This window comes from Motacilla alba, chromosome 7 (assembly GCF_015832195.1).
Source record: "Motacilla alba alba isolate MOTALB_02 chromosome 7, Motacilla_alba_V1.0_pri, whole genome shotgun sequence".
NCBI lineage: Eukaryota > Metazoa > Chordata > Aves > Passeriformes > Motacillidae > Motacilla > Motacilla alba.
Genome location: NC_052022.1, coordinates 9426430 through 9453590, shown reverse-complemented (window position 1 = coordinate 9453590; position 27161 = coordinate 9426430). Strand labels below are relative to the sequence as shown.

Here is a 27161-nt window from a genome sequence, read left to right as displayed (position 1 = left end):
TCTCCCATGTGTTTGGTTTGATAGAGACTGACAGGTAACAGAGACCTATGTTAGAAACCACTGTGTGCATGTGGTCAAAACCAGAGGAGAATCATGCCTCAGGAGATGATAATTTCCTTCACAGTACTCCTATTTGAAACACTCTGAAATCATCCACTGAATCTGGAAATTCTGACTGTTATAATGCCTACAGACTAAAAAAATCATCCATGGATCCTGTGAAATGTATTTATTTCTTGGCATACATACTCACTTTGCTCCCTCTTCCCTGCCTTTACAAAACTGAAGAATGTCTGCAGTGCAATTCTAAAGATCACTTGTTGAAAGCAAGCCTGGAGAGTTTTCAGTACCCACAGAAACCTGCAGAAACCCTGTGTATTTAGGAAATGCTTCCTTGCTTTGCCCCTTCCCAGAGACATCCCAGGCTAAAACACGCTGCTTATTGTTTGGCAAAATAAATTCCACTTTCTGATGAACATTTCTCATCCTCCAGGACTAGAGCTTTAGGCCAGACAGCATCATAAATACATGCTACTAGAGTCTTGCATATCCATCTGCATGCACACACACTTTTTAGGAGCATTATCACCATTTCATTGATTCAAATACAATACTAACAACAGAAAAAGAAAAATCTGACAAATTTCCAGAGCAATCACATAGCAGTTACCATTCAGAGAATGTAAAAAGTTGGGGTTTCCCTTTTCTTAAACACTGCTAGTGATCATATGACTATGACACATCTGCACAGCATCAGTGTTTCTCACTTCACCTCTTGCACTAAGGTAACACGACCTGGTCATGATGTTACTGGCATTGTAACCTCTCTAATGAAGTCTTTTATATCCATGGTGGGGTGCATAAGTAACAAAAGTTAATGGAGCCTTTATGGGAAATTATTACAAGAACATTTAAGACAGTTGTACAAGTTTTTATGAATGGGCATCTTTTACCCTTGCAGATGCAGCTGCCATTTGAAACTATTTTAGAGCAGAAGGCTCTATCAGTCACATAGCTGAGCTCACACAGATATCACAACAGCCTTACACATGAGTAATATCACATGTTATATCAAGAAATTGGTTTATGGACATTTTACAGGCACCTTGAATTTTGGTTTTGGTTTTTATGTTGGATTTTTTTGGGGTTTTTTCCAGTGCAAGAGATCTAGACAGTTTATATTTGATAGGCTGTTCATAAATTATAGTCTACTGCTGTTTGCAGGTTGGAACTTCTTCCCACACAGATTTCATTTTATCATCAGACTGTTTAATTCTGCGCTTATAAAAATGTCATCCTAGTCATAAGGGAAGAATTAGACAGCAGAGTCTTAAGATTTTCTGCACATACCGTGACAAGATGCAGATACTGTGATACTAATATGCCAGCAGAGTATCAGTTCCAGGATCAGGCCAATACACATGCTGTTATTGAGCTATGGCTTGCTGTTTTCAAAAGTGCAATGAAATAATAAAATAATATAACTTAGTAATACATTAACTACACTACATGTATTCACAGTGCTACCCCTTGATATCATAGTCTGGAATACACTAACACACTGATAAAATCCTAAGAGTACATCAAAATTATTTTGGAGCAAAAGCAGTACCAGCTTCTACATTATCTCCCAAAATAACACTCTGACAGTGTGAAAGAAGTTATCAGGAGATTCTAACCCTTCTGCATGTTGTGGATTGCACAGTCTTTCTAAAAGACAGCGAATTTCCCCTTGGGACACACTTACAATCAAGTTTTGTGGAAACACATTATAGGTTTTTTCCAAGTATTTTATCCAACATGATGAATGATAATTTAATCACATATAATATTTGAATACTCACATATGTTATTGTATTTTAATTTGTACAATAAATTGTAAGTTAAATAGTTTAAAAATTTTATTACTTTTGTAGTTTATGGAATTACTGCTGATGGATAAAACATTCTGTTCTATGTAGATTAAAAAATGTATACTTAAAATGTATATAGAGAACCAGCTAATGAGCCAAACAGATGGGGTTGTGTATTTAACTTCACTGGAAAGTACTGAAATAAAGTAACTAACAGCATTTGTGTAAATGAAAATAAATCTCATGAAAATCTGAATGGATTTTCCTTTGTTAGACAGAAATTTGTGCTTGGCACATAACTACACATTATAGCCAATGGCTGTGGTTTGCTGACATGTCTTGTCAATAGCTATGTCTCAGCTGTTCAAAAACAATAAGTTTGTACATTTAACTCAATACTAGTACAAGGGTTTCTGCACAGATACCAATTTACAGAACTGAAAAAAGAAAAAAAATCATGAATCTCAGTACTTCAAGAAATATAATTTTCCCTAAAGTATTTCTTTCAAAAAAACCTAAAGAATTAAAGTGGAACTTAATCACAGTACTGATCCTTTACATAAGCCCTGCAACCTGATAGAAGCAGACACCCATGTGTGGTTACATCCATGGAGGCTTTGTGGGACCACTTTTGTCTTTAAACACTCAGTTATGCAGATCAGACTGCAAGCTGAAGGCTTGAATCCATTTCATCATAAATGATGCTGGTTTGAAAGGCAGCTATCAATTAAACTGCCAGGCAAAGGCAGAGGAAGTACTTATTTTAAATAAAACCTTTCTATTTCTCTGTTAGATCCATTTAAGAGCCTTCAAAGTAAAAAGTATTTCCACTGGTGCTTACTTTTCAGTGCTTGTGCCATTCATTTAACACATAAGACATGTTAGGTTTGGACAAGAAAACTGGATGCTTCATTCCATATTTAGGGTAACAGCAGTATCCTCATTTACAGAAGACATTACCAGTGTTACTATCTCTTATTTAACTTCCACTATTTCACAGAGAAAAATGTATTTTATATTAGAGCCAAAATTAAATCAAACTTAATCCCAAATTATGCTAAACACTTAAAGGGGTTTTGATGGATTAAGGCCCATTCCATCAAGCTGCTCCCTACAGACAGGTCTCCATTTGTAAGAGCCCACACAGCAATCCTCGCTGGAGGAAGACACTACAGAGATTCCAGTCACAAAAAAATCACAAATGTCTAGCAGCAGACACAAAAAACAAACCTACCACGTTTCTCCCCAAATTACTACAATACAAACACTTCCTCCCCATTAGCACATTTTAAAATGTTTAACCTAAATCCATCTACTAACAACTGATACCCTGAGCTCCACTATTTGCAAATCTATTTTACTGAATCTGTGGTGCAGAGAACATATCTGGAAGTGAGATAAACTCTTTAAGATGAACCATCACCATATTTCACTAGAATAATATATTATTAGCATTCTGATAGTTCAACTCCAACATTACTGGTACACAGAAATTCTCAGAGGGAAGTACGAACTTCCAACCTCAATGGTTTTACACCAACTGTCTTTAGAACATCCCCATGCCCCACAGTGCTTTAAATCCTCATACAAATAAACTTGTACACACTGAACTCAGAGGGAAAACCACCTTTTGAAAAACTACATAACAATATTCCCAAAGTATATATTCCTTCAGGTGAACAGTCTGCAACAGAACTTTTCATATTCTGAATAATTCTTCTCCCTTTTTTTAAAAATCACTGTGGTTGTTCAAGCAGCTACTTACCCACTTAATAGTTTGATTTCATGACCCATTATATTAGGGATTTTTCCATAAACAGAGTATGTTTGCAATACAGGAGGCATGAAGCGCACATGGACAAGACAGAGTAACAGGAGCATAGATTACATACACATCTGTTCTCTCAGGTCTCAGCCTGAGGAGCAAAGACAGAAGGACACATGCACACAGCAGTCTAAATGCAAGAGCTCATCCTCATCTTTTTCAGCTTTCATCATTTATATCAGCTCACTGACTTAAGTACAGGTATACTTGAGGAAGAGGGGCATGCAGACACCCAGAAAAAATACAAAGAAAACACTTTTGGAAACTGAGCACACACATACATTCAGTTGAGTATTCATGAGGAAAGGCCATGACAACAGTTTTCAGGAAACTGCAACTGAAACTGAATTTTTTTTTCCTAAATTACTGCAACAAGAGCAGGCTTTGCTGGTCTCTCTTATGAATGTGTCTGTACCCCGAGCCTGCAGATCCCACGAGATCCACAGGAAAGCAGGCCTCACATGCTCCAGAGCTTCCGGGGCAGCCAAAACTCCTGCAGATGACAGCTGTCACTGGACAATGCACAAACCCAAACACTGCAAGTGAACACTGAAAAACTAACATGGCCTGAAGGTACGCAAACTTTTCACACAGCAGGATAGACGTTAAGTCTCAATCAGACCACTGGTTTATCTGGACTGATTTTGAGAACAGGATAAGAACACCTGCAAAAATTGATGCAGGGTAGTACTGTTTTTCTACTTCTTCCCTTCACAAGGCATATTCACCAAAATCATGGAGAATGGTTACAAAATTTATAGCACTTACAATATCAAAATTGGACATGGGCACTCCAAACTGTTGAAGCATGATGGGTGGGCCCATGTATATATTCCTAGCAAGCTGGTAAAGTACTACTGACATTTGCAAATAAGTACAGAAATAAACAAAGCAACTGAGATCCTATTCAAAAGAAAAAAACACAGTCCTCTGTCATTTGTCCTGTCCAGTGGCAAAGATGCTGTTCATCAGGACTGAGACATCTCTCCCATCTACAACTTCTTGGACCAGAATGTCACGTGTATGCAGACAGAGATAGGTCATGCTCCAAGCAGACTTTCAAAGCAAGACTAAAGTTGTGATCACTGGATTGCACACATCCACTTTTTTTTTTTCAATCATTCTGCAAAATCTCTCACAGCTGCCCTAAACAGTTTACAAAAACAAAGTGGTCAGAGAGATGGTTTATGTTTGCAACATAAATGTCTTCCCTTTCCATGAGCCAGCTTAATGCAGACGTTGCTGCACTCACCCCAGCTGAGGTTTGGCAGGAATCGGGGGAGGAATGATGTTGATGAGTGAAAGTGTTTGAAGCCCAACTAATTTCTCTTCAACTCCTACTGGTCCCCCCTGCTCTCCCAAGCCACTTCCAGCCTGGCACTTGTTAGCAGCTCCCGACGCTGGGGAAAAGAGGTGCCGTGCAAAAGCTTCCTCCGAGCAGCTGAGAGGAGACTCTGAGAAGGTTATGCAGAAATAAAACCAAACGAAATGACTGTTCGCAGGTCGGCACGCTTCACCTATCTTACACCGGGAACAATGGAGAGGCGGGCAGCGGGAGGATACGGCCCGGGAGGACGGGGCCGGCGGGACGCGCTGTCCGTCCGTCCGTCCGTCAGCTCTTTGTCCGTCTGTCAGGCAGCCCCGCCGGCCCCATCCCCGCCGCCCCGGTGCGGCCTGCGCGGCGCCGCGGCTCCCGGCCGGGGGAGCGGACGGAGCGGGAGCAGCGGGAGCGGCGGGCGGAGGGCGCCCGCCGCCTCTTCATCCCCCGCTCCCCGCCGGCCTCTCCGCGCCGGGGCCAAGCGCGGCCCATGCGGGACGCACCGCGCCGCGGCCCCCCCTCCCTTCCTTCCCTCCTTCCCCTCCCTGTCCTCCTCCTCCTCCCGCCCTCCCTCCGCGCACCGAACGGCCCCGACCGGCCCCGGCTCGCTCCCGCCGGCACTTACCGGCCGCAGAGCTGCGAGGAGAAGGCGGCCGGGCCGGGCCGGGCCGGGGCGCGGCGGCGGCGGCGGCGGCTCAGAGCGGCCGTGCCGCGGCCCCGGGCATGGCGGGGGCGGCGGGGCGCGGGCAGGGGGGGCCGGCGGGGCGGCGGCGGCGGCGGGGGGAGCCCGGGGGGAGCGGCGGCGGCGGCGGCGGCGGCTCCTTCCTGCTGCTCCGCCGAGCGTCCGCGGGCGGTGACAGCGACACCCGGCCAGAGCGCCGCGCGCGCGCTGCACCACGGGAAACGCGCCCGGAGGACCGGCGGGACGGGAGGAGGAGGAGGAGGATGGCGATGACGGCGATGGGGAAGCGAGACGGGAGCCGGCGGCCGAGCCGGGGCTGCGGCTGCTGCCGGGGCGGGCGGTGCCGGGTTACGCGCGGGTCAGGAGGCCGCCGCGGCCGTGGGAGCGCTGCCCGCGCCGGCCCCGAGCGGAGGCGGGGCGGGAGAGACCCTTCGGGCATCGGCCTCGGCGGGGGGCGGCCCCCGTGCCCCGCGGTGTCGGGCCGGCGGCTTCATGCGCAGCAGGGCCTGCCGGAGGAGAGAAGGCCGGAGCGGCCGCGGTCGGCGTCGGGGAGAAGGCTCAGCTACTACAGAATTGTTGTGGCTGGAAGGGACCTCTGGAGATCGTCCCGTCCAACCCCCCGCCCAGGCAGGGTCACAGCTGGAGCAGGTGGCACAGGAACGCGTCCAGGTGGGTTTGGAATGTCTCCAAAGAGGGAGATTCCACGCGCTCCCTGGGCAGCCTGTTCCAAGTGTCAGTGTATAGAAGTAAAGCCTGATCTGGTTCTCCACTCGTGATGCATCTCTGGGTGAGGCCCCGCTGCAGACTGCCAGTGCCATTACACACGTGGTGTCCCTCGGACTCTCAGGGCCTCCAAATCCATCTGAAAGTCCCAGCGTGAGTTTTCTGCACTGTAATCTCCATTGCCATGATGTTCGCCATGACCCTGCGCACTAAACCATTTGGAAAATCGCTAGAGGCCCAATCTTAAAACCCAACACCTTCCCTGGACTAGCTCTCCACCCGAACTGGCTGCACCTCCGCAGCCTGGGCTGTGGCACGGTGTCACTTGCACCTCGCAACTTCACCTTTTTCAGGGGTTACCAACTTTTCCACCTTTCTCTAAATAAAGTCTTTCACCCAGCAACGCACTTAAACACGTGCGTACCTCAATTGCTCTATGTCATTTGCGTATAATTAAGCATGTGCTTAAGTGCTCTGCTGGATTGAAGCCAAGATCTGCATAAGCTCTGTTGGGTAAAATTTACCAGCTTCGCTGGGCTTAGCTCTGTGACTCATTCAATCAGCAGAAGCCCAAAGCTTTTTGCTACAAGCTTAGTTATTCCCAGGCTGTCCTACAGGATCACCCTGTCTCTGTGATGAGGCTTATGCCCTTCACTCAGGTTCTGTTCGAAGTGAGAAGCATCTGCCCGGTGAGTCAGCTGAACATAGGGTTTCGAGTTCCTTCAACAAGGTGCATTAATAAGGTTCTGCACCCTCACGCAGGTCAGAGGTTGTGCCATCAAGTTACAGTGCAAGAAATTGCATTAAGAAGAGAGTATTAATGACACCAGGACCCTGAAGAAGGTCTGCCCTTTGACTTTGTGCAATATGTACATTTCAAAACGATGGTGTTGAGTACTCAATGTCTATGAACCGAGGAAGGGGTTAATAAAATGAAGCTACATTCCATGCTGTCGTCTACAATTTTACACAAATACAAGAAGTGTCATTAACCTGCTTATTGAATAAAAGGGGAAACTTTTTCATTTCCAAAGAGTTTTAGAAACTGAGGGAAGACGTACATTTATTCAGCTTTGATTTTTTTTTTCCTTCAAAGACAGTTAACTTGGTGACTTTACTCATTTTTCCCTGTCAAAAAAAATATCTTTTGAATTGCATTAAGTCTGAGTCAGAAAGCTCAGCACTAAAACCTTATTTAAAAACACACTGAGGAATTAAAGCTTTCTGCAGGGTGAGCACAAGTCTTTCTCCAAGGACACATCAATTGGAACCTGCTTTTCAAAATATCTGTTTGGCAATTAACAGTGTAGTACGAAGAAGAAAGACTGCCTTGTATTTAATGCAAAATAGTAAGACTCAGCATATTTGAGTGCTGTTCATTACTCTTCATTACTCTCTTATCATTCTTCTATGACCTTAATCAAGAAATGTTCCAATTTTCAAATCACAGTTCGGGTTAGGGTGCAGGTTTTTGTGTTGTTTTAAGAGGAATTAAGCACCTATAAATTGTCAAGTTCAGTAAGAATCTTACAGTGCTTTGTTCACCTGGAAGTCCCCCGCACCAGGGCAGAGGTGGTGAAGGGACACATCAGCCCCTGGACCTCTCCCTCACATATTCTCAAATGATGGCACTTCCTCACCAAGTCACCCAGCTGTGGTACTGATGTTCATATTGGTGTTTGACACATAATTAATACTCTGTTGTTTATTAATAGTAGTATTTTGACATAGCAAAATAGAAAATAAATATATAAACACAGTAGCTTGAGAAGCTTAAAGGAGCATTTGCATTTTGACCTATATTTTTTTCCTTACACTGCTCTGTAAATAGCAGAAAAACTCTACTTTTCCCTAGGTAAAATAATTAATAATCTTTAATATAGTCTTTCCCTTCTGAATTCCAAAAGTTGCCCATCCATGAGAAACCCTCTAAAAGGCAATGTGTATGCAGCATGGAGCACAGTACCTTTCAGTTTTAAGAGGACTAAATTCTGAAAAATAAAAACCACTTCACCCTCCTTCCTTTTATTTTATTTTTCTTCTCTTTTCTGTGTAAATCTCGAAACAAAAAAAAAAATAGGAAGAACAAGTCGTTTATGTATTAAAAAGTGGCTTTGGGGAATCACTGGGGAATACACATGTTTTAAAAGGTCTTTAGCAGGAAGTAGCTTCAGAAGTAACTGCACACATCAAGCAGAACCAGCACATTTGACCTCCTGCATGAAAAACTAAAAGATTTAATACAGAAATTTATGCATCAAGCCAGTAACTTCTACTGAAGTATATGTTGACCTGGAGAGTTCCAGTCTGGGAATTTGAGAGAGAAGTCCACCAGTTATATAGGCTTTTAAGATGGCCTCGTAGCCTAGCTCTCAAATTTATGCCTTTGTATTTGTCTGCATTCGTCAAGCCTGAGCTTCTAATTATTCATTTTAGCTATCAGGTTTAAGGACTGTGTATCAAGATTTTTAACTCTATTCTCCAGGTCTTGCTTTATCCTTGTAATTCTTTATAATTCCCCTTCCCGTTTTTCAAAAATTTTTGTTTGTTTGAAAATACTGTTAGGGTGGGCCTACAGCTCAGTCATTTAGACCACAGACAGGTAAATCAACAAACATCAAGATCAGCTTCTTTTCCACCCACATCACTTTTTTTCTGTGCCTTTGGAGTGTGGTACAGAGTCCAGTGATGTGACCTGTCCTACTGACTCTGTCCAGGCTGAAGTTCCCTGCTGCTTCTCTGTCCTTTGTCATGTAAAACAAGGATTCAGCATGTCCATCTTCTCCCCTTCCCCCTGCAGATGTCACAACTCACCGTTAACAGTCTCATTCCTTCCAACACGCACGGTTGGCTTCTCTTGAGCAAAAAACTAAAGATCTGTTGGACTATTTATGTCTGTTTGTGGTTACAGGATCAGGCCTAAGGAAATGTGAAAAACAATCTGCACTTCAGTAATCAATGTTTTTACTGAGTATTTTATAATGATGCTAAGTCTTGAAAAAACAGACTGAAGATGGGCAGTGAAGAGTTCATGTCAGTAATTTACATACAGAGAGCATTGCTTGAAAAACCTTTTATGTTCTCAAAAGAAGGTATTTGCAAACAGAACGTTCAAATCCAAGATAAATCTAAGAGAAAGTGTGAGGGGTTAGGGTGTGGACAGACACAATTCATCTTCCCAAACAATGCTAAACCCACCTTTTTTGTACTTGTGGAATCATCAAACACTTGAAGTTCACAACATTGGTGGGAGATGAGAGCAATTTGACTTTCAGAGATTACAGGTGTGTTCTCTGCACCCCATTCCCATTATTCTTCTTCAGTTTCTCTCCTCCCCTTGTTCCTTGTCCACAAAGGTCACTGGTTGGTAGCCAGTATGTGTCAGTGATAGAATTCATGGTGCTTTAGAAATGCCTTGGTGAATGCCTGACATTTCTGCAGTGGATTCAATCAGGGAACAGTTGCTACTGAAAGCTAGAAAATCACTTTCCATCCATTTTTTCAATTGGAATATTTCACCAGGGCTTTAACTAGCATGCATATTCAATGCAGAAATGTAATGAGTCCATTGTCTGAGCATCCACTCACATTGACTGTAAATTGCTTCTCTTCATTGCAGCATCCCTGGTGAATTTGTGTTTTAATTATTTAATGTTTTTTATAGCAAGCTTTCAATTCATGATCCCACGTAAGCCTGACTCAATAGTCTGCCTTGCCCTATATTGCTGCCATATCAGGAATCAATGACAATGCCACAGAGGGGCACAGCGTGCTCGTCCTGACATTACTGATACACAGAAATGTGGTGGCATGCAATGGCTCAAAACACCAGGGCATCTGATGTTTACAGACAAAAATAATTACAGTCAATATTGGTTAGAGGGTGCATGCAAGTCACCCAGATCTTTTCCTTATTCCCAGAATCTTTTCTGTTCCCAAAACTTTTTGCAGGAGAGCACTGTTCCACTTCCACCTGAGCCATGAAGAATTCTTCATATCAGATGAGTTTCTAATGTCACAAATGTGTCTGACCTGACTCAGTCATTTATTTTGTGATAACACAGCAGCCTGAAGTGCTTTGAAACTTGAGGTCAAGACAGCACAAAAATCCCAGAAAAAAAAATGAGAAGTTTGATGAGAGACATACCTGTCTGAAAAAAAGAAAGATAGCAAGGCAGCATCAGTCAGAGTGGGATTGTGTAGACACGAGACAGTCAGATATCTGTAATATGTCTGGCTTGGTCCCACCTGGCATTCCCATAAAATTAGCATTATAAATCCCTAGACTAAAAGAAGAGAGGATGTTTAATGTCCCATGCTGTGATGTCTAATAGACAGAAAAAGCAACAAAAATGATGATAATGCAGCACTTGCCTAACACAAATTGTCAGATGACACGAGACAGAACTTAAAGAACCTATTTCTCTGCCTTGAAACACAAGTTATAAGTAGAGCAGAAAGCCATCTACTCTTAACTTAGATTGGCAGCCTAGCTAAGGCATTTGAGTTGAATTAACTGCAGGTAGGAAAGCAAGAGGGCCTTAAACCCTAGTGTGAACAGTTTAGGATTAAGCTTTTCAGAAATAAATGTAAAGGAACTGAGGCATATTTTATCTGTAAAAGAAAGAACATCCACACAGGGATTTGGTGGGCTTTAACTGTTGCAATTTAATGTCACACCTTTACTTAATGCATCTTAATCTTTCCCATGTGTCTGTCCCACTGCAGATGAGTTCTTTAATTTGAAATATTATAGTGGATCTAATTTGAAAGCATTAGCTGAACCATTAGCTAAAGGCTTGTCGGGGTGGGGAGGTTACACAGTGACGAGTACCCAGCTACTTCGTACCTACTTTGTGTCAGTGCTCTTGGTTTACTTTATCCTGTTGTAGGCTGCATCACACCCCCTTGCATGTGCTGAGGGTTTGTGCAAGCCGAGCACAGCATTTTAAATTCAGATTCACACCTCTTTACAAGTCTAACATTGACCTGATTAAAAGCAAGACGAAAGATGTGCAGAGCAGGTAGGACACCAGGCTCTGATGCAGTAGCAAGGCTGGGAGATTTATACTTACCAACCAGAAGTTCCAACACAAAAACATATAGTTAAACATATATATATATATATATTATATATATGTGTGTGTGTGTGTGTGTGTGTGTGTGTGTAAGTATATGTATGTATATATAGGCAGGGGTCTCGGAGCTAGATGACATTTAAGGTCCCTTCCTACCCAAACCACTCTATGGTTCTGTATATTTAAGCCCAAGAGGCTGGACATTCCCAGAGTTACAAAGATCAAGCCATTATGCCAATTGGGATGTTTCCATACATTGTTCGAGCCAACAAACAATATTTGGAAATGTTGACAGAGTATAGAAATCTGAATCTGTGAAAGCCAGTAAAATCTCTAATTTAGTTGGCAGTGAAGGAAGGGGGAATGAGAAGAGCACAAATGGAACTTGAAGACCAGGGAGATATTCTAAAAGGCTGGAATTGGAAATCTGCAAGCTAATTGCTCAACACAGAGAAAAAAATAATTTAATAAAAAAAAGGAAGGGTTTTGGGTTTTATGTAAAAACATCATAAAAGTCATAATGTTACCCTCGCATAACTGGTTTTCTCTGGTACTACACTCAAAAACTGCCTCAGAATAAGGAAATATTAGAGCAAGACAGGCTATTAACCATTCTCCAAATTACATAGAGCCTATTCGTGACTGTCAGGAGTTGAGCTGACTGAGCTGCCATAAATTTATTAAGTTAATCAGGCCCCAGTGGGGACTAAGCAAAACCTCAGAGGCCTCCAGAAATGCCAGATGAATGGACAACACAATGGCCAACAAAGTTCATTGTATCTGCATGAAGTTCTGAATTTAGAAGAAAAGGCAAGCTGCTAAGATCCATTACAAATGACAAATGGCCACAGTATGGCTAAAGAAGGGGGGGGTTGGCAGGAAAAGGCAAGAAGATAAAGTTGTTGGTAAGTTATTTTCTGATGTGCCTTTCTCATAAAATGAGAAGTGAACTGGATGAAACCTGTCATAAGGCCAAAGCAAGCAAATTAAATGCTGTTTGAATGTAGTGATGACTGATTTTTCTTTCAAAACACAAGAATGCATTGAATAGAGTTGATTAGGACTTGTACCAGACTATTCAACAGGAGGATGAGGACAGGTAAATTTTCAAATTGCCCCAAGCAGGTCCAGGTCCGGGTCCAGCCTCCTCTGAATGAGGATGGAGAAGATGATGGAGTTCAGCTCAGTAAGGATGGAGAAAAGACCTGAACCTATGGCTGTGCTGAAGGACAGCAATATTGCAGAAGGTGGTTTAGTATGGCTGTGCAGTGTTCACAAGCTGGGCATCAGCTGATGTGCACGTCATGCTGCTAGTGTGACCTGGCTTAAACCTCAAGGGAATCACTTGCATTCAGTCTGCCCAGGACAGCTGAGAGTTCAGCTGGGCAGGAGAGATATGGCCTAGTTGGAAAGGTGAGTAGGAATGTCAAGAGGTCTGAAAAACTGACCCAAAAGGCACGTGTTCCCAAGGAGAATGCTAAAGGGGAAACATGATGTGGGTCTTCAGCCATGTAAGAAGACATCACACAGACAAGTAGAGAAGGCTGGTTTCTCTGCCCTTGGGAGGTATGTAAGACATAATTTCTTACCTTTAGGTTAGATATATTTCTGTTTTTCTAATAGCAAAGGTCACAAACCACTGGAATGGCCTATGGGGTTGTGGAGTCAAGAGAGGTCTTTAGAAGCAGTTTGCACAAATAAACCATGAATGCTTGAAGAGGTAACCTAGATCACAGCCTTTGCCACCAGGTGCCACCCAGCTTTGGGTTTTGTGTGCAGATAAAGTAAGCAAACAGATAAAATAGGCTGAAGAACAGTAAAAAGATACAGTATCTTGACATGGATCTGTGGTACAGCTTCAAGCAGGCTGCTGTGGTCCAGCCATCTCAGAGACTGGGAACTTCAGAGGATTCAAAGAGCAACAAGTAGGATCAAGGGTATGGCAATTCCCAAAAGATTGAAATGATTTGGATTATTATCTTCAGAGAAAAGCAAGGGAGACAGAATAAAAGTACATGAAGTAATGTCTGGTACAGAAAAAAAAAATCAACAAAGAAAGAAATACAAGAGATTGAAATGGGGAACTTCTCTACTATGGCACATCCAAAGCATTCATGCTAAACCCAAAAGGATTCTGAAGGAAAATGTCTTGCCAACATGAGTACCTGAGGCATCTGCAAAGCTATAAAGTCTGATTCCTATTGCTTGGCAGCAGCCCTTTGCACCATACCCTGTGGTTGTACCATGCTGTCACAGAATGGGCATAAAATGGGCAAAAGCAGACAAAAATCTGAAGTTTCATATATTGCTCTTTTTAAAAACAGCAAAGGGGAAAAAAAAAAAGACTGTTTGTTTCCAAGAGGATGCTGTCTATCCTGGTAGGCTGGGGCTGGCTGCTGGCTGGCCATGCCTGCTCATCACCGAAAGAACAGAGGAAAAGTCTGTTCCAAGCACTCTCTGTGTTAAATTTATCACATGTCCTGAGCTGAAAACACTGCTTAGCCCCAAAGCAGTAACTTGAACAGGCTTTGTAAAGTCATGGCCTTGTTGTCATCTTAAGAGAACTCAGTGTGTGTAGGAAGGAGGTGCCTCTGTGTGTCTGGTTTATCCAATAACGAGCAAACAGTGACAAAGGGTCTCCAATCCCCGTGACAGCACTGACTACCTAAAAACAGAAGGGCAAAGGTCTTCAGTGCTGAGTCTTCCCCAAAGTTAACTGAACAAACCTGGTTATTACTGAATAACTCCAACCATGAAATTTGCAATTATCTATACATATCAGCTGGCGCCTATGAAGAACTAAACTTGGAGGGGATCTGTTTAAGGAGACATAGAGACATCAGAAATCTCAGAGAGATACCAGAAATTTTGCCAGAAATTTGTTTAAAACACAAAGCAAATTTTAAGAGACCAATTTCTTTGAAGGAATGTGGTGCTGTGTGTAAGCATTAAGAAAAATGTGACCTTTGTAATGCTGCAACATCACACTGTTTCACACAAGTGGAGACAGGTCCCTCCTCAGCTTCTCTCTGTGGCTCCACTTTGATAAGGAAGGGATGCTGCACATGATATGGCCTCTCCATTGATCAGGAGTGGCTGCAGTTGTTTTTCAACATTAGAGCCAGTGATGGAGCAGCACCAGCCTATTTCCAGCTAACAGCACTGATGCAGATTTCAAATTGTACGTGGCTTCCAACAAGCTTGATGGAAAAGCACCATTTCTTTTGGTGTCCTAGAACATCACACCTGGTGTGGCATTTGAAGGCATTTGAAGCCTCTTCCACACTGACATAACCCTTTAGAAGGTTTTGGTGAGGACTGTCCCTGCAGGAGAGCACACTGCCACACTTCGTGCCCAGGCAGATTCAGAGAGCCTGGGGTTGGTCAGGAGGTTGGTCCATGTAATGCCAGCTCAGAAAGCTCCAGAACAGCAATTACCACCTGCCTGGGAAATCCAGGGAGCTTGGCTAAGCCTTGGGGACAATGTAAAATGAAAGTGGTCAGAAGAACGTCAGAATGGTTTGAGTGTGGGCTGGGGATACCCGAGACAACAAAGCCTGTTTGGTAAGAGCTGCTTTCCATCTGCAAAGCAGATGAGAGCTCAATGCTGAGGATAATTTAAAAGTCAAATAAATGGCTTAAAATGGCTTGTAGTAAGTAAAACCATATTTCTTTGTGAAGTAAACTGCCCTTGTTTGCTGGGTGGATGTATGCACACCAAGCCAGACAAGTAGGTGAAGAAAAACTGGTACCTGGGTTTAAGGAGCGAGCCTTGGCCAGTCTGAGAGGAGGTGCAGTAAAAGGTGGAAGAAAATATCCCATCAGTGCTTCACAGGGAGCTGGGCAAGGAGCTGATGGTGGATCAAAACACATAACTGGAGAGGACAGATGGTGACAGTGGATTGCAAGGTAATGCACAGGACATTCTTCTGGGTCAAAGCATTGTCTCAAGAAAGAGGCAGCTTCCCTTCCCCACAGCCCCTCTGGTGAGCTGACAAGGTCTGCAGAGCTGCCAGTGGTTGTGCGGTAGGTCCTAACTGCCAGACAAAGTTAAATCTCAATTTTCAGAAGCAAGAGGCACAGAGAAAATAGACCCTGATAAAATATCCAGCTGATAACCTTGACAAAAATCACAAAACTAAATAAATAAGCAGGAGCAGGAGATTCTGGGTAGCTCATTGAATACAAAAGGGCAAACCCAACAAGGTGACCCCAAATCCATATACCTCTGGGGGAAAAATAGCTTCATTTTAAAAAAAATATCATCATATTATCAAAGACTCCTTATCAACTCCAGTAGATTCAAGCTGACAGGCTGAAATCAATGCCAGCTATTGGAATATGAAGGCATGATAAAAGACTACGACTTCCTTTGAAAAATGTATATTTAGATGTAGATCAAGGATACTTCATTTCATCAGCTTGGCCATTTTTTTATCAACTCACTTAGCATATTTAATTAAAGATATGATAGTCAATCTCATTTCTAATTGCATGCAAATTTGCAATATTTTGTGGATTGGTTCCTGCTTCGGAAATATGTCTGTTTGTAGTACAGCCCACTTATGTACTAAAATGGCAGCTTTCGTTCCACAGTTTACAGAGACGTTAACGAAGCTGGAGCTGTCAAAAAATAAAACATCCTCTGCTGTAGCTGTGCATACTAACAAGTAGTCTTAATGTTGGTGAAATTTTCATGTAGAAATCAGTAGTCAGTGTCCTTAAAAAGAAAGAAAACCAGGCCTTATTTAGTGCCAAAGTAGGCAAACAAAATAATTTGTTAGAGGGAGTGAAAAAAAACCCACAACTGAAGTTCAAAATAACAAAGAAGGTGTTACTGAAGTAAGTTATGTTGGTAATACAAAAGCTAACTGAATCACAAACACAGAAAATTAGTAGAAGACTAAGGTTTAGCATAAGGTGAGGCAGCATCAAAATATCACATGCAAAAATAGCAAACAGGCTGGGTTAGAACAGAAAGAGGATGTTGCTGTGTCTTCACCACAGAAATGCTGATCATAGGCATATAAAATGGTTAATGTTGCAGCTTCAAAGTTTAGTCTAGCAAAAGATGATTTTTTCATAATAATATAGGGACATGTCCTTTGAAGCTAAAACAAAAAAGGCAAAGGTACAAAAATTTCAGTTGCCCTTGCAGGAGCAGTATCCTGAAGCCAATGACAAAGACCAGCTGCTCACAGTTAATTCAGATCAAAATTCTTACAAGGTAGCAGCTCAGGGTGCACAACCCTCTGAAACACAGGGCAAAAAACCACAGATGACAGCTGCTGTTGGAAATTGTGAATAGTCTGAACCTGTGAAAATTTTTAACACTTCAAATCATTCCTAGATAATTGGTATTGGGGTACTACCCAAGAGGTCCTGCTGGAGCTGAAGACCTACTTGTGCCATCAAAAGATCAAGATGTCTGTCCATCCTCAAGTCTGTTAAAATATGTGGAGACACAACCACCAACAGGAATATAACATTCTCTCTCTCTCATTGCTGAATTTGCACATCATCTCACCATTCCCTGCAAGATGTCTATTTTTTATAGCTGCAAACAAATGAAGGAATGTTAACCTTAAATCACCGCAGCTCGGGAATGTGGGGAGGAGAGAGGGAGCACAGGGAGCTGCTGTGATCCTTCCCTGTGATCTGCCTGACCCCGAGCAGCAGCTGCTGGTAAAAGCACCACCTTGCACGGTCAGGCTGTCCCTGTGTGTTTGCATAGTTTCTAGTGAGGGTCATGGATTCAGTGTCCAGAAAAAAAAAAAAAAAAAAACAACTTCTTTGCATGCTGCAAGCCTTTTCAGACCTAAAGTCTGTAGCAGCAAAGCACCATCAACACAGACCACTACACCTAAATTATTTATCAAGTTTTTGCAATTCATCTAAGATAAATTGTTCTCTTCTCCCCTCAGTAGACCTTAAATTTAAAGAAACTGGCATCAGAGTGTGAAAAAGAAATCTCAATCACCCTCTAGAAAATGAGATAGTGGTCATCAAACACTGCACTTCCTGTAGTTGCCAGCACATTGCAAGAGCAGTCACGCTGACACGACTTGCAGTTTAACTGTCCACAAAATACTTGAACTACCCAAGATGACCCATTTGACCCCCGTGTTGGCGCAGCAGCCAAGCCTTGGAATGTGCTCACAAGCCCTGTTTGAGGAGCAGCACCCCTGAGCTGGCTTCTAAACGCCCCAGCAGCTGTCACCCCCTGTGCCCTGCTGGGTGTGCCCAGGTCCTGCATCCCTCCCCTGCCATGGCATCTCCCACCCCCAGCTCAGCCCCGTTCCCACCAGATGGGAAGTGGTCCCCTGCAATGCATCCCCTGCCTGTAGCCTCCATGCAGATGGGCACTCCCTTGTGCAGATGGTCCTGCCCTTCCCCAGCCTCCCTGCCAACACCTTCAAGCCCTTGAATCACTCTTTAAACTGTTCCCTCCCACAGGGACATTTCAAACCACATCATAGCCCACCAAAAGCTACCAGCAACCCAGATTTCTTCTCTTGCAACCTTTTCCATCCTGGAAAAGGTGGGACAAGATACTGCCTGCTGTCACACTGCTAAGCACACTAACCTGTCCCTGGGTTTTATTCTAAACCCCTTCCAAGATTCCCTGGCTTTGCAGTCACCAAAGAACACAAATAGCAAGGATAGAGCAAGGAAGGCACCAGAGACATGGGGCCACACCTGCAGCCCCTGCTTGGTGGTGTGAAATACAGGATTGCTGACAGTGAGCATGAGGCAGCCTAGAGGAGCAAAGCTCATGGAATTTTGCAAGGAACAAGGCAGTAAGAAAAGCAGAAGAACCAAGAGAAAACAAAATGATCACCAGCTACCAATGGCCTCTTTGGAGATGTCCAGCTCCATCAAGGAGCTGCACTGGAGCTCTCATTCTGCTGTGAGTTTTCTTCCATAAATACACCCTGCCAGTGCAAACATTCTGAACTCCTGTGAGAAGCCTCCAGGGTTGTGGGTTGCACTTGACCACACACACAGGAAAGGAGGCTCCCATGGCAGCTGGTGCATTTTCCAGTCACACACCTACCTTGGGAATTACCATATCTGCTGCTGGAGAGCCCTGGAGGAAGAGGTTATGAGTAGCTGCCATCTGCAGCAGGGCAGTCACAGAGCAGAGCAGTCCACACACAGAACAAAATATGGGTGATCTCAGCCCAAAAACCCCGTATCATTCCATTTAATTAATTTCATTAATTGAAATTTATGCCATTTCATTAATTGCCAGCTAGTCACATGCTTCATTGCACAACCTGAAGTAGCATCCCACGACAGGTTTTTCCCTACAAATTGACATCAGCAGGCACCAGGCACTAAACTGGTATGAGATGCAAGTTTAGTGGACCATGGTACATGGAGGGAACTTTTCATCAGTTTATTTCCTAAAGCAGACAGGCCACAGTGGCCACAGCACCAGGTGGTTTGTCTCTCCATTTCCCCTTCCCCCTTGCTTAACTTCTGCAAGAACAGGGAGGTCTGCATCTCCCCAGCCCTGAGGAATACTCCAGTGCATTCTCCGTGGATAGCAACCCAAGCAGCAGCAGCCCCTGTGGTAAAGGACCCTTCCTGGAAACTTAGCAAAAGCTGATTTTGTTCACAGTGCAGAGGAACACAAGTTTGAGCCCCTCTTAAAACAGTGTTTAAGGATGCCAGCAAGTCCCAGTGAATCTCATATTGGCACCAACTTGTGGCCATAAATCACTCAGGCATGACTGAAAGAGGGCAGAGACTGCCAGTGTCCTGTCCAGGGGATGAACAGAGGAGACAAAGCCCTGGGAATGTGCAGCTCCAGGGGCAGTACAGCCACCACTGGTACCACTTGTGCCCATCTACCTGAGCACAGGGACCCCCAGCAACCAGGGACAGCCTTTGCCACAGCCCTACCAGCCCTTCATTGTGTGAATTGCTTGCAGCTGAATGCATCTCTCTTCTTTTCCTGCTTTGTGCCACGGACACTGAAAGCAGAGGATGGAGGTGGCTCACTACCGTGTCCTCGTCTTTCTGCAGCGATTTCCAGTTCATCTGCCCCTAACCTACATCCTGGCAGCCCAGCCCAGTGATACATCACAAATCATTTGCATCAAGCAGACCCACGGATGCGTTGCTGTCAGTAGATGGGCTCCTTCCAAGTCTCAGGATTTATGGCTGCATCCAAAGCACCGGTGCCACGGCCAGGATGGCACAGACTCACCCACAGTTTGACTCCTTCAGCTGCTCTGAGAAAAGACAGAAATATTAAGGATGAGCAAAAGATCATGTCACAAGGAAAAAGGACATAAATTATCAAATAAGGAGAGGAAAACCAAACAACCCCAAATCAAAGAAAATAAGGACTTGATAGTAGCTGAGGTTACACATGAAGAGGAAGGGAAGAAGCATCTCCCTCTCAGCTGGAGAAAGTCAGCACAGAAGAGGCTGCAGGACAGCAGAGCACCTTGACTGCACACTCTCTGCCCTGGAGTGTTTTGTTTGTTTTTTTTTTCTAAACAGGAGGTACAAGTCCAGGCTCTGCTCCTGAAGATCTTGTCAGAGATGGTGCCCAGCCAAATGGGAGATCCAAAAAGAGTCTTGGAGGAGCCAAAGCAAAACGTTGTATCTGGAGCCATGAATGATAAAAAAAAAATCTCAGATCAGTCTGCTCCAAACATTGAGGAAGTCTGGATGGGGGTGGAAGCATGATGGCCAGGATCTGCCTCTTCTCTGACAGGTAAGCTGATTTTAACTCTCCAGGTCCAGAAATGGAAATAGCTTCTCTCACAGACATTGTCCAGTAGGAAAAAATCTGAGCTGAAAGATTTTGTTTCCATCATCAGAGAAAAGACAATATATCAACTTGCAAGAAAAGACCAACGGCAAGTGGCTTTTCTTAGGTTTTAGATAGCTCTTTTGGGTTTCTTTTCTGCTGTTGTTTTACATTTATGTCACAAACCAGTCTGTCTAGCAAGCATTTCTTCCCTGAGAGTGCTGGCAAATAGCAGAAGTGGCTTCTCCTCGCCTGCGCCCCCCACCACGCTGAGTGCAGCGCACCAGCTGTCATTTGCAAACTGATCCCATAACAGGGACTGCCACTCTGGGGCCTGGGGCTTCCAGATTTCTTTCCATTCCCAAAATTCCTGACAAGCGGCCTGATTTGCAAACAAAAGCCAAAGAAGCGGGAACCCAAAAACAATCGGTCAGCTTGTGAAAAGCGCGCCTTAAATCTGTCTCTCTTTTTCTAGCTTTTTTTTTTAGTCCAGATTTGGAGCTCTCTGCCGAGCCCCGGGGATGAAGCGTCCCTCGGCAGAGCGGGCGCAGCGCGGGTTCTCCTTGCGCGCTCCCCGAACCTGCGCGGGGCTCCCCCGCTGTGGCCGTGACCCCAACAAGCATCTGCGCCGAAAAGCCGAGCTCGGCGGAACGCACAAAAGCGCTGCGAGCCACAAGGGACAGACAGACAGCGGGGCGGGCGCGGACGGCGCGGGGCTGGGGGGCAGCGGAGGCGGCATCGCGGAGCCGAGCAGGGGCTGGAGCCGCAGCCCGGAGCTCCGCACGGACCCCGCCGGCTGCGGGGCTTGCACAGGAGCCTCCGAGCCGGGCAGGGACGCTGCCTGGGCGCTGCCGGCGCCCGGAGCCTCCGAGCCAGCGCCGCGATTTGGCTCCGGCAGGAGCGAGCGAGCGGGCGCAGGTACGGACAGGATTTATTTTTCCTGTTGAAACACATCCGGCTGCAGATTAGCGGCGGCTCTGCCCACAGGGAGCCCAGATACCACCAGCTGACTCGTCTCCGGCAGCCCACAGCCATCCGCAGGAGCAAAAAACACCCAGCTCTCCAGCTCTGGTTCCTCTGGGATTAATGTCCTGCGGTCCAAGCAGATAAACCCAGGTGCTGCAGGGACACTGACCCACAAACTACTTTTTTTATTTTTTTTTCCCCAAGCAGAGAGAAAAAACAACACCTATAAGACATGGGTTCCTTTTCCTAGAGAACAGCAAATCCAGTGTTTCTGGACCAAATCCAAGAAGGCTCTGTAAAATTCCCACTTTCTAATTTTTACCAATAAAAAGAGGCCAAAGCGAAAAGCAAACCCACAGAAACCCACTGCTGCTTCTGTTCCTTATTTAGGGTAGACTACATCTGAAATCTAATTATCTCTCTGCAACTCCCTGTGCAGTCAAGGCAGACAGAGAGGGATCTCCAAGGAGCAATTCTTTCAACCTGCCTGAAACACCTGCCTGGGGATGTGACCGACTCTCTCTCACACCCAGCACCCAGGGATGCTACACCGAAATTACTCCAGAATTACTGTCTTCTGGGACATGCAAGTCAGACTGAACTCTTACACTCAGCAGAACTTGTCCTTCCCAATATTAGCCTCTTCAAACACCTGGAGGTAAAGGAACACCTTGGGCGTGTGTTGACCCAAGGGACTACAACAATGGCACAATCAGTCTGCTAGAGGAGGCTATTTCACAGTTTGTGCTTTATTTTCCCTTCTTTCCACTGATTATGGCAATCTAATAACTGGATTTAGAGTTCCCATACAGCCACACAACAGTTTGCTTTTCCATTCATTGGATCCAGAAATGTCCCTGCTCAGGGACAGCTGTGAGACAAGAAAAGGATATTCCAGTGGGGGAAGTGCACCTCTTGCCTGCTGCTGTGTTCCACATCACTGTCCTGCAGCAGGAGAGGTTCATTCAGAGTGACTGCTGCTCACCTTGCTGCAGGAAAATCAGTGCTTTGGAAGACAAGCATTGATGCAGCAGTTGAAGGATTCCTGGACAAGCCAGCCAGAGAGGACTTGCCACTCGCTCTGCAAGGAAGATGGGGGGAAAAAGGAAAAGTGTCTGGTGGGGACATGGTTCATATCAAAGCTAAGCGAGAGTCTCTGCAGTTTTTAGAGACAAAAGGACAAAGCACTGTTGGCTGGAGACAGAAGAGGAAAGGGCAGGAATACAAATGGTGGGATGAGAAGCATTGCTGATGGTGGGTGCTCAACCCAATCCGAAAGGCAATCCATGCTGCCTGAGAGCTCTTCAGTCACTGCAAAAACACCCCAATTTCTGGATAACAGAAGAACATCCTTCAAGGAACACAGTTCCTGCCTCTCTAGAGCCAATATATAAAATGTAATTAAGCTTACATTTCCAGGGACAGCTAATTATGGAGCCACCGGTAAAGAAGCAGTGCCATCCCTGCCAATGTACATCCCAGGAGGCTGGGAGGGTTGGTGAGGACTTAGAGGACACTGCACAACACAAAGAAGCAGACATCTGAGCAACATTTACTGAGACCCTTTCCATCCTTAACCAATGGATAGGACGAACAGAAAGAAATCATGGGCGCAATTTCATTTTAAGTGAGAGATAAAGGTTTTGTGGCACCTTCTTCCAGTGGGAAGGCTGTGTACTGTGGATGGCCACAGTAGGAGCCACCCAAATTTTCTGAGCATCAGGCTCAGACAGACTAAACAAGTTTGGAGGGATTGAACCAGCACGAAAGGAGGCTGAAGGGGAACAGTTGTGGAGCTGGAGTGTTCCGAACAAAAGCAATGAAGGAAATAGACCAGCAGCCTGCAACATGCCACAGAGTGGGTAACACATAAAATCAACAGTTATGACACATTTGCAGGTAAAATCTTAGCACAAGGGTGTTACCAATACCTGGTGAAAAGATTCACATGCCAAAGCATCAACACCAATGGAAAGGTAGGTGACAAGAGAGGAAAGGTTCATCCCCTGGCAAAGATGTCAGGGTCCACTTTTGAACCCACAACTCTGTCTACCTGCTCAGGCAGCTCAGACTGCCCAGGACACCAAAAGCTGCCACCTCACCCCACACAGGCCACTCTAACCTGAGGCACCAACTCTCAGCTCTGTTGCTCAAGACCAGAGCTCTTATATCCCACATGTTGTTCCTCAGATGGAAAAAGTAACCCAAACTCAGCTGCTGACCGTGGCAGATTCCTGTGAAAGTCAGTCCTGGAGGCCAAATTTATAAACCATTCCACCAGCTGAGAGTGTGTTTGCCAAATGCAACCTTACCCAAACCTGGGCTTGCAGAGCTCTGGTTTCTTCCCCCTGCTTATCTCCAGCTCTGCTCCTACTAACAGCTAATTTCCCCTCTACATCCTGATCTGCCTACTCAAAGAGGGACATTGCAACACTGAGGTTATTAGTTCCCAAAGCTGCCCACCACCCTCTGCTCCCCTGAAACCAGACAAATCCTGTCAGCACCCCCAAACCAGGAACCTGTTGCCCTGTGACCCTCCAGGAGCATCTCCATCAGACCCAGCTCCCTGATCCCTGTGTGCTTGCTGGGAATCTCCAGCACCGCAGTGCCAAAGCTATCCTGCTCCAGTAACTGGACATAGGGGAAAAGGAGAAACATTACCTGGATCGAGTCAATAATTCCCCAGGACCATCTGCCAAGGACCAGCATGGAGGCATCTGTCCTACCACTCACATATGTGCTGGCAAACATCACTTTATTTTACTTATAATCATCACCTTCATTTAACTCCAGCCCAGGAAGCTCCACGGTAGATGTCAACACAAGAGAGAAAAAGGAAATATTTTCAAATTGAAAATTAATCTGAAACCCAGCAAACACTAAATTGCCTTGTAATCTAATTCATTATATTTGTTGGTTGGAAACAGAAAAAGCCCAGCTAAGCACTACGTATTTAGCATTTAAAGCTAAAAATAGTAGTAACTACATCAGCAGGGAGAAGGAGTTTGAACAGAACGTGAATGATCACCAGCAATTATTTCTGGATATTTTAAGTAAGTGCCCTGAAATTGAAAAAGGCAGCACATGTTCAAATCCCTGTCCAGGCTTACAGGACAAATATAACCAGGTAAAGTGTTAGGCAGAGGGGAGGAATGATAAAGCTAAACATAAAGAGAAATCAGAGGTTAGGAAAAATCAATTACCTATAAGGAAGCAAGATATTCTTTGGGAAGATTTAACACTGAGAATGATTTCAAATTTTGAAAGGAGGATTCCTGATCTCCTCTAATAGTTTGGCTACTCCTAGTTCATAAATGAGTCCACTCCATCTGTGAATATTCCTAACACATTACGTGGTTCTAAGGCTAATTCCTCACTTTCATTCTGAGATGTCAAACTTCAGCAACAGCATAGAGCTGTAATGTAATAATGTGTTAAAACTACACAAGAATATGCTTTTCACTTCATTTAGGAGGATGCTAAAACCAAATCATGCTCTGTGCACGCTCTTCATCAACCACAGCTGTGCCTTAGCTCCATCACAAGGGGATATTTTCTCTCGAGACACACCCAGGGTGCAGCACTAGACATCAGCTGCTTAAATTAATGCCTGTATCTCCAGGTCCTTGTAGCTTTTTCTCAAGCTTACAGAAGTCTCAACACAAGAGATCTCTGAACCATGGATGTTGATTTTCATCAGTTCTTGGATTTCAGGAGAAATTCCACAACTCTAAAGAAGCTGATAACTTGCCTGTTTATAAAAACATACTACTACAGAGACTGAATTACTATAGGCCTGTCAGTCTGAAGCTAATCCCTGGGAAAAGAATAGTTGATACAGAGCTAAAAGAGATTAATGCCAATCAACACATTCATGAAAAACAAATCTTGTCAAATTAATTCTCTTTTTAAGAGATTATAGCTTCCTTGATGGAGCAATAGTATTAATGCAGCAATCCACTGCATCGCAGCTCTCCTCCCTCCGGTCGGGCCAGTCCTGCTCTGATTCAGAAAGCCAGCCCAGCATTCCTTAAAATAAACTAAAATCTGGCCCAAACCTTCAGGATGCAACTGGAAATGGGAAGTCTCTAGGGGAGCAGGGTCCTGCTGTGCTCTCCCATTGGCTCTGTGCTGGTCAGAGTCCTTACAGACAGCCTGGGCAGTAAGAGCATTACTGAGACCAGGGTGAGATGGAGGTGGAAAGGATTAGGGAGCCACTGGAAGAAGAGGAGGCTGTGCTGCTGGGAAGCAATGATGAATCACCTGAAGGAAGCAAGGAGCAGGTCGGTGGCAGGCCCTGCACGGCTCCAGGCAGTCCCAGTGTGCTCAGGCTGGGGGAAGAGGCAATCTGAACAACAGCAGGAGCACCAGAGGTAGCTTAGAGGTAGCAGGATGACAATCCATGGCAGAGTGCAGGGAATGTCACACAGGAGTGGGAACGCTGCTGTGGCTGTTGCAACACCCACTTCGGGTTGGCAAATGGCAGATGGGATGCACAGCTCTGTCGTGTGGCCTAGGAGGGATCTTGCTGCAGCCCAAGGAGCCCACAGCTCTTCCCTGCTGCCCTCTGAGCATCCAGTATCTGCAGGGCCATCAGAGGTGAGCAGGCAGAAGCCAGCAGCACTGTGCTTGGAAGCTGATCAAAACAAAGGAGATTGGAAACAAAGTCTATCCTTTTTGCCCTAGGAACAACCATCATGAGACTTGGCCTCTCCGACACCAGAGAGCACAAATTTCAGAAAAACCTCATTCAAAGCAGACTGGGGCAGGGTGACTTTGCCATCTCTTACACAGGACTGCAGCTTGCACAAGTGGCCACAGATCATTCCTACTGACCATGCAGCTGGCACCACATCCAAGAAGTTATTAAAAATAAATAAGTAAGTAAAAAATACTGCTAGCTCAGAAACCTCTGAGTCCAACTCACGGCAGTGTTTGTGCCAACAGGCACCCAAGCTGCAAATCACAGTGCAATGCACTGTATTATTAACAGCAACCTACAGCAGGACACAAACTCAGCACTAAATCCTGCATGGAAAACTGCTCCAGATTACCCATCCCTTTGTATTTAGGCTTCAGTTACACCCCGGCTGTTGCATGGCTCTCGTAGCTCTGCAGGGCAGGAGGGGAGAAGGTGGCCTTGACCTCCCTCCCGCAGCGGGATCCTGCATCCCGGGCCCTGCGAGCTCCTGATGGAGACCCACCAGAGGGCGGTCGGGGTTGCCTTTTCCCTCCGACTGCATCGTTTTCCACCTCTGCGTCCCGGGGAGCCTCACCAGTTTTATCTTCTGTGGCCACTTACAGCTGCATTCTGAAGAGAATATAATTGGTGCTATCACATGCCACAGATCCCTACAGATAACAGAACATGTTTGCTACCGATGAAGAAGTTATTTATTAATTGTAGTCCCTGGCTTGTTGGGGCAGCCTCTTTTAGAGCTGCATCAGACAGCAGGCCTCCAGATCCCAAGGTTGATTATGCTGGTGTTTATAGGATTGGGGTGCCCACAAAGTTTATGCTGGGTTTTTGAAGACTGAATCTTCTTCTCCTGCTTTATTTATTCAGGAAGGTAAAAACTACCATATTAAATACAGACAAAATTTAATCTCTCCTGAGCTATGTCACGCCATTATCAGTGTTGAACTCAGCTTCAAGACCACAGTCATCACTACAAGTTTCAGTCAGAGATTATCTGATAGTATTATATAGCTGTCTTTGATAGCTTTTAAAACCTCCTTACCTCCTACTTTCATCTTCCTCACTTTCTTGTCTTCTCCAAAACAAGGACCACACAGAGCTGCTTTTCCTTTTTTCCTGCACAGTCCAGGCTGCAAGAACAGAAGCTTTCCATCTGTTCTGCTCTCCAGTCCCACCACCCATCCCATCTCTGCTGTCCTTCTCTGCCTCATCTCCTCACCCTCTTGTGTATATCTTCTCAAAACCTG

General features: G+C 44.9%; 1 protein-coding gene across 3 annotated transcripts in view; it reads right to left on the bottom strand.

Moving 5' to 3' along the window:
* ZNF148 (zinc finger protein 148) overlaps window positions 1-7548 on the bottom strand; it is a 43630-nt gene extending 36082 nt beyond the window's left edge. Inside the window, exons 1-2 of one of the 3 annotated variants that reach the window (XM_038142239.1) lie at window positions 5622-5721; window positions 4931-5132 (exon numbers count right to left, since the gene is read on the bottom strand). The gene's annotated coding sequence lies outside the window, so the exon portion shown is untranslated. Of the gene's footprint in view, window positions 1-4930; window positions 5539-5621 lie in introns of those variants that run through there. The other 2 variants (XM_038142238.1, XM_038142241.1) reach the window with 2 other exon arrangements.
* Between the last annotated feature and the right edge of the window lie 19613 nt (window positions 7549-27161).